Source organism: Schistocerca cancellata, chromosome 6 (genome assembly GCF_023864275.1).
Source record: "Schistocerca cancellata isolate TAMUIC-IGC-003103 chromosome 6, iqSchCanc2.1, whole genome shotgun sequence".
NCBI classification, from domain to species: Eukaryota; Metazoa; Arthropoda; class Insecta; order Orthoptera; family Acrididae; genus Schistocerca; species Schistocerca cancellata.
The window spans coordinates 549271616-549284438 of record NC_064631.1 but is presented as its reverse complement, the minus strand read 5'-3'; the positions used below and the strand labels follow the sequence as shown (position 1 = coordinate 549284438).

Here is a 12823-nt window from a genome sequence, read left to right as displayed (position 1 = left end):
GCCACATACAGGCTTAGCTAGCATCTGTATTTATTTTCTAGCATGCAGTGTTTCCATATATTTGTCCATCCTCTGCATGTGTGTGACAGAGCGCGGGCACAGTGGAGTGGGGCGAGCAGGGGCGCGTTTCCCCTGAGGCCGGCCGTGTAGTACGGCAGTAGTACACACGCCCGCGCCCGCCCTGTCGAGAACAGTATCGATCGCGGTCGGCAGGCACCGCGCAGGCCCAGTAGAGACCGCGGCCCAGCTCGCCAGTCGATATTGAGCGTCAAGGCGTGCGGCGGTAGTGATGTGGGCACGCGCCGCCCGCGCCAGGTTGCAGCTTTACCGCCGTCGCCACCGCCGAATTCGTCCCGTCAACTGCGCCACAAGGTGAGTAAGCACTGGGCCAGCTCGCGCTTCCCTCCTTGTCACTGTCCACTAAGCGCCCGGACTGCCTTGCTGCCGAAACATAGTAGTACTTGCAGCTAGACCGTGCGCGCTTGGAATACGTCAGCTTTTGTCACTTACATGTAACCCTTATCTTGAGGCGTAGGGCCGACGGTTTGGTAACAGATATGTTCTGCTAAGTACAACACACCCTACATATACACTTCGGCAAAGAAGCCTGGCTACAGCACCTCGGAAAACGAATGGTGTCTTTGTTGTACAAGCAGACGCCCGGTCAAAAAGCTAAAAGCCGGCCGCGGTGGTCTAGCGGTTCTAGACGCTCAGTCCGGAACCGCGCGACTGCTACGGTCGCAGGTTCGAATCCTGCCTCGGGCATGGATGTGTGTGATGTCCTTAGGTTAGTTAGGTTTAAGTAGTTCTAAGTTCTAGGGGACTTATGACCTCAGCTGTTAAGTCCCATAGTGCTCAGAGCCATTTGAACCATTTTTTTGAAAAAGCTAAAAAGACCATGTACGGATCCCGCGACAAAATAGACCCAAACTGCAAAGCGGAAAAAGTCAAACAGGCGACTCAACGAAAACTTGATAAACCTTACTCAAATGCCAACTATGTTTGTCAGCGACAATAGTACAGCGTGCAATTTTGTCATATGCTGACATGGTTGGATACTGTGGCTGTTATTTGAAGACAAATGTTGATGGTGTTGGGACAGCAACCAGCCACAAATATACTTTCAGTTCCTTTATTCAAAGAGAACCGTTACCGGTTCGAATCGTTATGATTCATCTTCAGACGGTTTACATGCTTTCCTTACAACATGTGGTGCGTTTTTTTTTTTACAGATTAATGTTCTAAGGAAAGCATGTAAACCGTCTGAAGATGAATCATAACGATTCGAAACCGGTAATGGTACCCTTTGAATACAGGAACTGAAAGTAAATTTTTGGCTGGTTGCTGTCCCAACACCATCAACAATAGTACAGTGTGTTATGACATTGTATAATTATTGAAAGTGCGTGGTTGGTAATAATTCTATTGGCATGAATGAGGTCTTTGAGGGTTTCCTATTGCTAGATAGTTTTCGAACTACAGCTTGATCTGTCACCTGTGATATTGAAAGTACTTTCACAGCACACCGTTATATTCACTATTGAAGCAACATGGCACAACATAGTACAGTAGGTTTTAAAACTGTTGGTGATTGAAGAGGCGCCGTGGTTTCACTGAGTCAGTACATTACTTGAATGTCTCATTTTCTCCTTTTTTTGATTTCGTGAATAATCTGCCAATACCATAAGTATATATACATGTACACTTCAAAAAGAACATTTGGTTGCAAGTGGCCAATAAAGGCGAATGAAGCTTATTATTCAAATAATATACAGCCTTAGAGGAGCCGTGAATTCTCTTAATCAATGTTTGAAGACTGTAGATCTAAGCAGTTGCTCCGTTACCGTCGTAAAAAAAAATAGTCTATCGACCTCCTCTAATTATACTACGTCGTGCAGATTTACTCTTTAAACAAATTTATGTGGCCGATATTCCGACTTTCTTTCTTGCATTCCATGTGTGTGTCACACCGCTCGCTGTTCGTACCTCTTGGAAGATTAACAATATGAGCCACACCGATACAGAACACCAGTTGCACATTTTACCAAATTTTGTACTGCTTGCGATTTTTTTATATCTTACATATAAGCGAAGATTATTTACTAACTCTGCAATAGCGCCATTTTATTCCAGAACTCTCCTGTGTACATGCTGGGAATCAAATTTCTGTGTGGGTTTATTGCCTTGCTTTTGCAGCGATGCCAGTGACGTCATGCCCACCTTAATAGAGTGCAACAGCTGCCAATTTGTCATCATTTTCCTTTCACGAAAACCGTGTGTTGTTCTGTTCTCAAACTTTACGTTTAAGTCATCTTCATAGTGTTACGAGCAACTGTTTACATCACAATATCTGTTTGTTTCATAGAAAGAATAATGAATTACGCTATATTCGTCCATTGTTATAACCATTACGACTCCATGTCCAAATTACTTGTTTGCTGGATAAAAAAAAATGCATTAGAAGTTCGCCCTTGCTAAATACAACAATATGTACTTTTGTTTCAAACTCCAAATATGTTGTGATATATCTGCGTATTCCTCAGTTGGTCCACTTTATTTATTCAATAGCATTCTTAGTGTTTCTGAGGTGAATTACAGGTCCGTGTTCAGATGTATTTGCAAAAAGTCAGAAGATATTGTCTTTTGTCTTCAGTGACGTCATGGCCACGTCAGTGGGGTGCAACAGCTGCCAGTTTGTCAGTATTTTCATTTCATGAAGACCGTGTGTTGCTCTGCTTTCACACTTTACGTTTAAGTCATCTTCACAGTGCTTAGCGCGATTGTCGGCATCACAATATCTGGTTGTTTCACAGAAAGAATAATTATTATAGATTCGTCCATCGTTACAGCCATTACGGCACCCTGACCAGATTAATTGTTTGCTGGATAAATTTGTGTTGCTAAAGGTTCGCTTTTGCGAAATACCATCATTTGTACTTTTGTTTTAAGTTCCAAATTTATTTTGATGTATCTGCCTCATCCTCAGTGTGTGCACTTTATTTATTCATTGCCGTGTTCAGTGTTTCTAAGGTGCATAGCAGGACTGCCTTCAGATTTAATTTGAAAAAGTTACAACGCATCATCTGCTGAAGATCTTCGATGCTGTCTTGCAAAGGAAATAACATGCTTTCGGTTAATTGTGTGGTCTCTTTCGTGTTTATTGTTTACTGTGTGTGTGTGTGTGTGTGGAGTAGAAAAAAGAAAACACAGAAAGGAATGAAACTTTCTGGCAGAGTAAAACTGAGTGCTGGACCGAGACTGGAACTTGGGACCTTTGCCTTTGACAGGTAAGTGCTCTATCGACTGAGCTACCCAAGCACGATTCACGACCTGCAGCTGTAATTCTGCCACTACCCCATCTCCTACCTTCCTAACTTCACAGAAGCTCTCCTGCAGAATTCAGGCTGTGGGGACATGTCGTGAGTCATGCTTGGATAGCTCAGTCAGTAAAGCACTTGCCTGCGGAACGCAAAGGTCCTGAGTTCGAGTTTCGGTCTGACACACAGGTTCAATCTGCCTGGAAGTTTCATATCAGCGCACATTCCGCTTCAGAGTGAAAATTTCATTCTGGAAACAGTAAAGAATCATTCTCAGACAAAAAAAAAGAACAGTAACATTATTTACCAATTGCTCATTTTCAAATCGACATAGCCAACAAATAACTTTCCCAGGTAGCACACTAGAACCTCAGACAAATTAAACATAGTCACAATGAACTGCATCAAGCATGAGCGTCAACTGGGGACGAACAGATGTGGAGCAATGTTTGTGGCATAAAGCAGTTCAGATGATTGTGGTATGAAAAGGCATTTTGGTGCTATGCGAATGGTCTATGACTAAACATAGGAACAAGAAACAGTCTATTAATTCTGACAATGTAGCTTATACTGTATACTCATCAACAATAATACACCATGGATTTAGTGAGATATGGAACACTTTATGCACATTTAACTGCTAGTTTTGATTATTAAGGTGTCAGATTGTTGTTTTACTTTGATACTTTCGTTCATTAATGTCGTATGAAATAACTTCCAAGGGACATTCTACAATAGCTTCCAAAATATTCACTTCTCCAACAGGCATTGTAAGGATTAAAATTCTATGTCCATCCTGGTGTCTAGTGTATGTAAGGGTTGAAACGGTGCTAGGTATCACCCACCCCACTCCTCTCAACCATAATTTCACCTGAATCATGTACAAAAAGGAGCAAAGTTATCAGTTACAAAAATATACGACCATCTTCCATGCAAATTAAAGGTGTTGGCAGACAAGGAAAATAGTTTTAAAAAAACTACAATCATTCTATTTGACAACTTATATATAATACATGAATTTCTGAATAGATCGTATCTATGTGTGTTTAATTTAACTTTATTAAATTTATCATCGAATAAGATAAAAGCAAAATAGTGTCTCACTATATTTTCACGAGAAAGTGTGTATTTTTTGTAAACCTTTTGACACATTCCACATTATAGCCACCAGCTATTTTTTTTTTCAGGTATTTCCAAGCAAACATCGACCAATAGTTGCTAAGTCACAGGACTCATAATGGGGAAGAGCCATTTTTAAATTGAAATACTGTATTATGCAATCCTTTAGGGTATTTTTTTTTACAGCTCTGTCACATTCCATTGTCTATCGTAGGCAAGTTCATACCTCTGGCTTGTGATCATGTCTTCTTTTACACGAGTTAATTCATCTCTCTTATTGTCCCAGTTTCCTGAATCTACTTTTCTCAGGCAGTTGGTAAATACTGTATCATCTACCTCGAATTTTAATGTGTTAGATTTTTCATGCTTCGGCAGTTTAGTTTTCACTTATATTGAACCATTAATCTTACTTTCATTTCCATTACATTCATTATCTCTTTGAAATTCCTGTTGTTTATCCCCAAATTATCCATCTGATTTTTAAATCATGATTTCAGTTGATGTTTCTTCATTTTGGTACTTTTTTAGATTTTACTAACATTACTTTTATATATATTTTTGCCAGCGACCTATGAACCTTTATCTGTTTTTATTTGTTCTTGCATGTATGGGATAGCTGCCAACACTTCTTATGAAAGTCTTTGTGTTAGCAATTTGACGTTATATCTTCCAGTAAAATTTTTATGTTTTTCTCTGATGCTTTGAATAATCTTTCTTCCAATCGTTCCCAAAATTGTTGTACTTTCTCTATGTTCTTGTTATACTGATTACTTAGTGTATGTGTATTAGTTGTATTGTACATCTAACTTCTGTTGCGCACTGACAGATATAAACTTTCTGGGCACAATGAAAAATTCATTAACTGAGTCTAGTATTGATATGTTAATTGTGAATATAGCTCCTGTGTGTAGCAGTTTCTGTCAGTTTCTTTCCTAGTTTCCCTTTGACGATTCTATAATTATCCTAAAGCAGTATTTCTTCATGTAATAATCTGGCATCTTATATTGAAAACGTTTTTACTTTATGAATACAGCATCTGTGTTAATTAACTGGGGTTACTGTCAGCTGTCAGTGTTTGTATGTTGTACATTCTAAGACAGAATTTCATGTGGGTATTGAATTTTTTGTTGTGTTTACAACATGCTCCAACTCGCATTAATTATTCGGATTTGCCATCAGTTATCACAGTTTGTATATTATATATTTCAAGGCGGAATTTCATTTGGGTTTGAATTTTGTGGTTGGGCTTACAAGCTCCCTTCATCCTTGCATTTGTATATCGGTATGGACTTCCATCACTTTTTGTGATGATAGATTCACCTAGCAGTCTGTTTGACAACCTGTCCAAATGCTTTGAAAATACACACATCAAAAAAAAGTTTTGCATCACCCCGGTTCCCAGAACTGCTGAATACAGACGTAGACTGTGGATATTGTATCACAGACACAGCCTCTTTCACTGTTCAGAGATGTCACTAAACCCAGCCAAAGATGTAAACAACCATGCATAAGCAGCCACAGCCGATCAGTTTCAGTCATTCCACCAGGAACGAGGTACACGGCTCGTGTTGTCTGTAGTTCAACCATGCCTAGGTAGTCAAGATAGCGGTTCGATCACGTCCGCATTGTTACTTTGTGCCAGGATGGGCTCTCGACCAGGGAAGTGTCCAGGCATCTTGGAGTAAATCAAAGCGATGTTGTCCTGACATGGAGGAGATACATACGGATAGGAACTGTCGATGACATGCCTCTCTCAGGCCGCCCAAGGGCTGCTACTGTAGTGGATGACCGCTACCTATCGATTATGGCTCGGCAACGCCACTATGTTGAACAATGCTTTTCGTGCAGCTACAGAACGACGTGTTACGACACAGACTGTGAACAAGAGGCTGCATGATGCGCAGCTTCACTCCCAACATCCTTGGCGAGGTCCATCTTTGCAACCACGTCACCATGCAGTGCAGTACAGATAGGCCCAACAACATGCTGAATGGACCACTCAGAATTGGCATCACGTTCTCTTCACCGATGAGTGTTGCATGTGTCTTCAACCAGACAATTGTTGGAGATTTGTTTGGAGGTAACGTGGTCAGGCTGAACGCCTTAGACACCCTATCCAGAGAATGCAGCAAGGTGGAGGCTCCCTGATGTTTTGGGGTGACGACTAGAGTGGCCAGCATGTTCTCCAGACATGAACCCTATCGAACATGCCTGGGATTGATTGAAAAGGGCTGTTTATGGACAATGTGACCCACCAACCGCTATGAGGGATCTACGCCAAATCGCCATTGAGGAGTGGGACAATCTGGACCAACAGTGCCTTGATGTACTTGTGGATAGTATGCCACGACAAATACAGGCATGCATCAATGCAGGAGGACGTGCTACTGGGTATTAGTGGTACCAGTATGTACAGCGATCTGGACCACCACCTCTGAAGGTTTCGATGCATGGTGGTACAACATGCATTGTAGATTTCATGAGCAATGAAAAGAGCGGAAATGATGTTTATGTTAATCTCTATTCCAATTTTCTGTAGAGGTTCCAGAACTCTGGGAACCTAGGTGATGCAAAACTTTTTTGATGAGTGTAGTGTGTTGGGAAACAGTTGAAGCACCTTATCAGGTTAGAACTAAGGTTGCGGTCTCCACAGCATCAGCTGCCAGTTACATCTGACACAGACACCGTTGAATACCACCACTACTGAGCGAGGTGGCGCAGTGGTAAGACACTGGACTCACATTCGGGAGGACGACGGTTCAATCCCGCGTCCGGCCATCCTGATTTAGGTTTTCCGTGATTTCCCTAAATCGCTCCAGGCAAATGCCGGGATGGTTCCTTTCAAATGGCACGGCCGACTTCCTTCCCCGTCCTTCCCTAATCCGATGAGACCGATGACCTCGCTGTCTGGTCTCCTTCCCCGAAACAACCAACCAACCAATACCACCACTAATAGTGTGACACAGACATGACCAGCAATTGCCTGTTACTGATGTACACTGGGTATTTTATTTTCTCAGAACGTGTTGTATGTTCTGATCGTTCCCCAGTTCACAACCCAGGAAGGCTCACATTGGAATGTGGGAAACTCTACAAGTGTTTATTCTGTATCATTTATTTAATTTTATCATAGAAGTTCTTCGAAAAACCCACATTTATAGCATTTATAGATGATGAAAAAGCTTTTGCCTAGACTGAATGAAATACACTCTCTGAAATTCTAAAGGTATTATTTACAGAATACAGGGAGCTAAAGGTTCTCTGTAATTTTTTGGTGGTAATGTAATTCTGTTAGAAATGACAAGGTACTTTGAAGAGTAATTGAAGGGAATGGATAGTGTCTTCAGAAGAGATGATAAGATAAAATAATAGAAAAACAGGAGACATGGGTGATAGTGAATTAGATTAGAGAATGATAAGCTGAAAGCAGCAGAAGAGTTTTGCTACTTACACAGCACAATAACTGATGATGGCAAAAGTAGTGACAATGTAAATGTAGTCTGGAACGAGGAAGAAATATTTCTCTGAAAAAGAGGAAGATGTCAACACTGAGTGGAAGCTTTCCGAATAGGGCATTACAGAAGAATGATGAAGATTTGGTAGGCAGATAGAGGGCTACTTTGATGAGGGTGGGATTGTAGTGGTAGATTGTGGTGAGATTGCAGGCTGATGGCAGCTCAGATAAACAACATCAAAGTCAAATATTTTGTTAAACTCATATGGCAATGCAGTGGCCATGCCACCTCTCAGCACTTGGTCGGGATGGTGTGTGGTGCTTGTTGCAAGCTAGCTGATGGCCACTGGGCTGTACTGTTTGCACGCATGAATGCTGACACCAGGAGCTCGCTCAGCGGCGTGTGCCCCGGTGAGGAATAGCATATCTGCTTACAGATAATGCCAGCAGTACAGAAAACTGCCAGAATGCTTCCAGGGGATGATAGCCTCTGGTGCTGGATCTCGCCCCTACCAAGGTACATGTACCAGTGTGGTAGCATGAGTGGTTGTACCGCACCAGTGTCAGACAAGAGTCTGGCTGCTGCTAGAGTGAGAAGATGATGAGGTGTTGGAGGCCCTGACTCATAACGACTGCTTGCTGTCCCATATTGCTCCAGCGCCTAGTGTAGCCCTCTCATCATAGTAGGTGCTGCCAGACCGTTGATGCCTCTACTAGAATTGATGATTATTTAGACAGGCTAGCAGCCCACTTGTTGTCCTGACATGGTGCTTCTAGCTACATTCAGAACAACAAATCCGTGGCCCGACAATATAGAAACTGCTTGGTTCAGCCTGCAAGAGCACTGTCTTACTGCTCCATTGTCAGGATTGTGGTCCTTGACCTAGTCTGCCTCACAATGCGTTAACAGCCCAGTTGCTCCAACTGGTATGCCAGCTGCCTATGGATCCTTCAGTTGCTGTGGCTGAGCTGCTAGTATCTCCAGTAATGCCCAAGAAATAGTGGCGTCACTCCACATACTAGACTAGCATGGAGAGCTACATCAAACCACTCTTGGAACTAATGGCTACGACTACATCAACAAGAATAAGAACAGCATGATGGTTTTTCCACTTACTTCAATTATAACTAAAAAGCAACCGTCTAATAGAACCCAAGCTCACATACCAAAGTGTTTTGACACAGTGCTTCAACTGCACATGCGAAATAGCAATGATGCTCTTTGAAAAAAAGAATTGAAATATGTGATTTGAAACTCTGCATTTTAGGATAGGATTAGTAACACAGTTAGGTAAGCTCAAAGAAGAACACTGCAGTCGTTGTTGATTGTAAGTCTGAGAATGTTTCGAAAATGCTTATAAGTTACTACCTCATACATATATCTCCTGAAATAAAAGTGGCCATAAAATTAGACAAAGGAGAGCTAACATGGATGCTTACAGATAGCTGTTATTTTTGCACACCGTTCGCTAATTGAAAAGGTAAGCGGGGAAGTAATAAGGGCGCAAAAGATACCTACCTCCACACTTTGTAAAGTGGTGTGGTTCCAATTTAAACTGATTAACTGATTGAAACTTATCGATAGCGTAGAATACATGACCTGCTATAAATAAATAGTTACACCAATAAAAATAAATTTTTAATGTAACATATTTTTAACTCAGACTAAAAAGTATAAAATAATTTCTCCCAGCTCCACACAGATTCATAACCCCAACAGACAATTCTGAAAATTTGTGAGTGTGAATTTTTAATCTCTATGAAAATACTTGTAAGATTTATAATGCAAAACGTGAGGTGTATGCAATAGATAGTAGGCAGGGCATGAACTGTTCATGTGTCAGTTATGCATCGCATGTGTCCAACAGTTTTTTTGTTACAAATCTTATTAGTATTGTCACGCCTATCAAAACTTCACCATTTCAGATTTCCAGAATATAGTGTCACTAATCTGTATGCGGCTGGGAGAAATTATTTATACTTTTTTGCCCAATTTAAAAAGTATTATTAAAAAAATTATTTTTACTTAAATAAATATGTTCTGTTTTTTAGTCTTGTTTTATTGTGCAAACTATTGTAATCAGAATATGAAAAGGACTGGGAGTGAGAAAAATAAACAGTAGGGACTGATCCAAGTCGCCAGGTGCAAGGTTCGAGGAACTGTTCGCCTTAATTATGGCACGACCATCGACCAGGAGTGAGAAGAAGCGTGTTTCATCCGAACAGGCCACATGTTTCGACTGATCTACGACCAAATCTCGACGACACTGTGCCTACTGCCATCGTAATTGAAGATTTCGTTGGGCTATGATGGGAACACGCAGGAGGTGTCTGTTGTACAACCTCATTTTCAACACTGTACGCTGAACGGTGTTCATCAAAATAGTACATCCACCAGCACTGTCTCTGTCGTCATATCTGCGATGGATCGCCGCCTGTCCTACATTACAGAGCGGACAGGCTTCCACTTCCACTTTTCCTCATGAGGAGTGGGTGTCCAGTAACTTGTCACCTTCTCGTAGAACACTGCCCTACAACCATTTTCCATGGTCGCTCGCGCCACGAACAAACGACCAGCTTCATGGGTGTCCGTAAAGCTCGTTCCCAGACGCTGGGCCATAAATATCTGATGATGAGGTCCCATACTCCGAGGAGCGTAGGGGACGATGCGGGAGACCCGCACCGCTGACTAGGCAAGGTCCTAGCGAAGGTGGTTTTCCATTGCCTTCCTCCGACCGTAATGAGGATGAATGATGATGATGAAGACGACACAACAACACCCAGTCATTTCGAGGCAGAGAAAGTCCCTGACCCCGCCGGGAATCGAACGCGGGACCCCGTGCGCGGGAAGCGAAAAAGACCACGAGATGCGAACAAATATCTGCCCTTTGGCAAAGTCGCTTATGTCAATAGAATTTCCCAAGAATGTTTGTCCTTCACTTATCGCTTCTTCACCTCTGGAAACGATTTGTAAACGTGAAAAATCCCAAATTGCCCTGGCTAGTCCACGTTATACAGTAGGTCTCCCTATAACTGACTGAGAAAGTCAGTTCAGAGACGAGAGGAAGGCAAGGGCTTGCCACCTCCAATAATAGTAAAGCTCTGTGGAGATAAAATCAACATTCTTGTTGAGGACAGCTTTGCTTAAATTTAAAATTAAAATAAATTGTTTGTCTGGAATTGCTTCATTTTTAACACTTTTTATGAGGCCACTTTCTTGTCTTTCTGTCTATGCGGTACGAATTTTGCAATTGATTGTAAATCTGCGCCTGATGAGTTAGACCACAAATTTCAAACATAGTTCAGAATCGGGTGACATGCAGTATTAACTCGCTCGCTTGTCTGTCTAATCCACATAGCTCTCATAAGGATGTGAAAGGTGTTGGTAATACCTGACATCTTGGTTGCCGTGCAGGACCAGAGAGTTGAGCAGGTAGTATTAGATTGTGTTCCAGGCAGTTTGCATACAACTCGATGACGGCTGCTAGATGGCACTGCTATATCTGCAAGGGCTACTATCGCCTCTGCAACAATGGCCTCGCAGCACCGCAAGATCACCTTGCCAATAGATGCTCAAGACTGCGCTATGTACTCGTATAAAGGTAGCTGCAACATGCCCTTGACTTCAGTTGTGTATTTGCTACACTCTCGTATCGTTCTCATTAGACACTACTGGTTTTTGGGGACACTAATTACGAATCCGATGTCGGAATTACAAAATTCAAAACGGCGGATCCGACTTGGCGATTCCAGTAAAACCTCGAGTGCAAAGTGTTTTGCGGTCGCTGATAACGAATTAGAAGTTGAAATTGCCGCCGGGCGAAGTGGCCGTGCGGTTCTAGGCGCTACAGTCTAGAACCGAGCGACCGCTACGGTCGCAGGTTCGAATACTGCCTCGGGCATGGATGTGTGTGATGTCCTTAGGTTAGTTAGGTTTAATTAGTTCTAAGTTCTAGGCGACTAATGATCTCAGAAGTTAAGTCGCATAGTGCTCAGAGCCATTTGAAATTGCCGTATTGAAATGTCTTTATTCCATATTTTACATTTTTCTATCGAAATTTTTGTCACATTCGTTGCTTGCGTCAGTATCGCATTAAGAAGGGTCGCTGTCGGGTTGTTCAAAAATGGCTCTGAGCACTGTGGGACTTAACTTCTGAGGTCATCAGTCCCCTAGAACTTAGAACTATTTAAACCTAACTAACCTAAGGCGATCACACGCATCCATGCCCGAGGCAGGATTCGAACCTGCGACCGTAGCGGTCGCGCGGTTCCAGACTGTAGTGCCTAGAACCGCTCTGCCACACCGGCCGGCCATAGGACGGAAAGGAACCCCTTCCTTGTCAACCTTCGGAAGGCCATATAACGTAGGGGGAACAGCACTATAGGTGTTGAGACTCTTGATTGTGTCTTGCGACAAACCACTTTTCTTCAGGAGGCTGTTGGTCTTTCTCTCAACCCTTTTTGTGGGGTCAGCATCGATTCAGCGATACGCTGAATCAGATAGTAAACGTTGCATGCTACCTCACCTGCGAATTCGTAGTCTCACTATCGATAGCTCTGACTTTGGTGTCACTGGTGTTCAGTGTGTGTGTTATCTTTCCTGCATCAGTCCGAGAACCGAGGTTTTAAATTTGTCGTGTTGTTCACTGGGAGATCGTTCGAGAAGCGGATCGGTTACCTCAGGTGGCATCTGTTAATCTTCTTCAATTGTCATTTTCAGGAAACTCGAGATAAGTGAGTTCGAAGATGCCAAAGCCTATGGAATACGTCATGCATAATTTTCTCAAAGGAATATTTGCGCGTGAAATCTTCTCGGAAATGTTGAATATCCTTATTCCGAGCCTCATGCGCATCTTCAGATAGCCGACCAATCGCCAACGGAGCAGCTGCGATTATGGCATGTCCTTAAATCAAAACAATGTGGATGATATCG

General features: G+C 42.3%; 1 protein-coding gene across 1 annotated transcript in view; it reads left to right on the top strand.

Moving 5' to 3' along the window:
• Positions 1-262: 262 nt before the first annotated feature.
• LOC126191390 (SPRY domain-containing SOCS box protein 3) overlaps positions 263-12823 on the top strand; it is a 101510-nt gene continuing 88949 nt past the window's right edge. Inside the window, exon 1 of the mRNA XM_049932249.1 lies at positions 263-372. The gene's annotated coding sequence lies outside the window, so the exon portion shown is untranslated. The remainder of the gene's footprint in view (positions 373-12823) is intronic.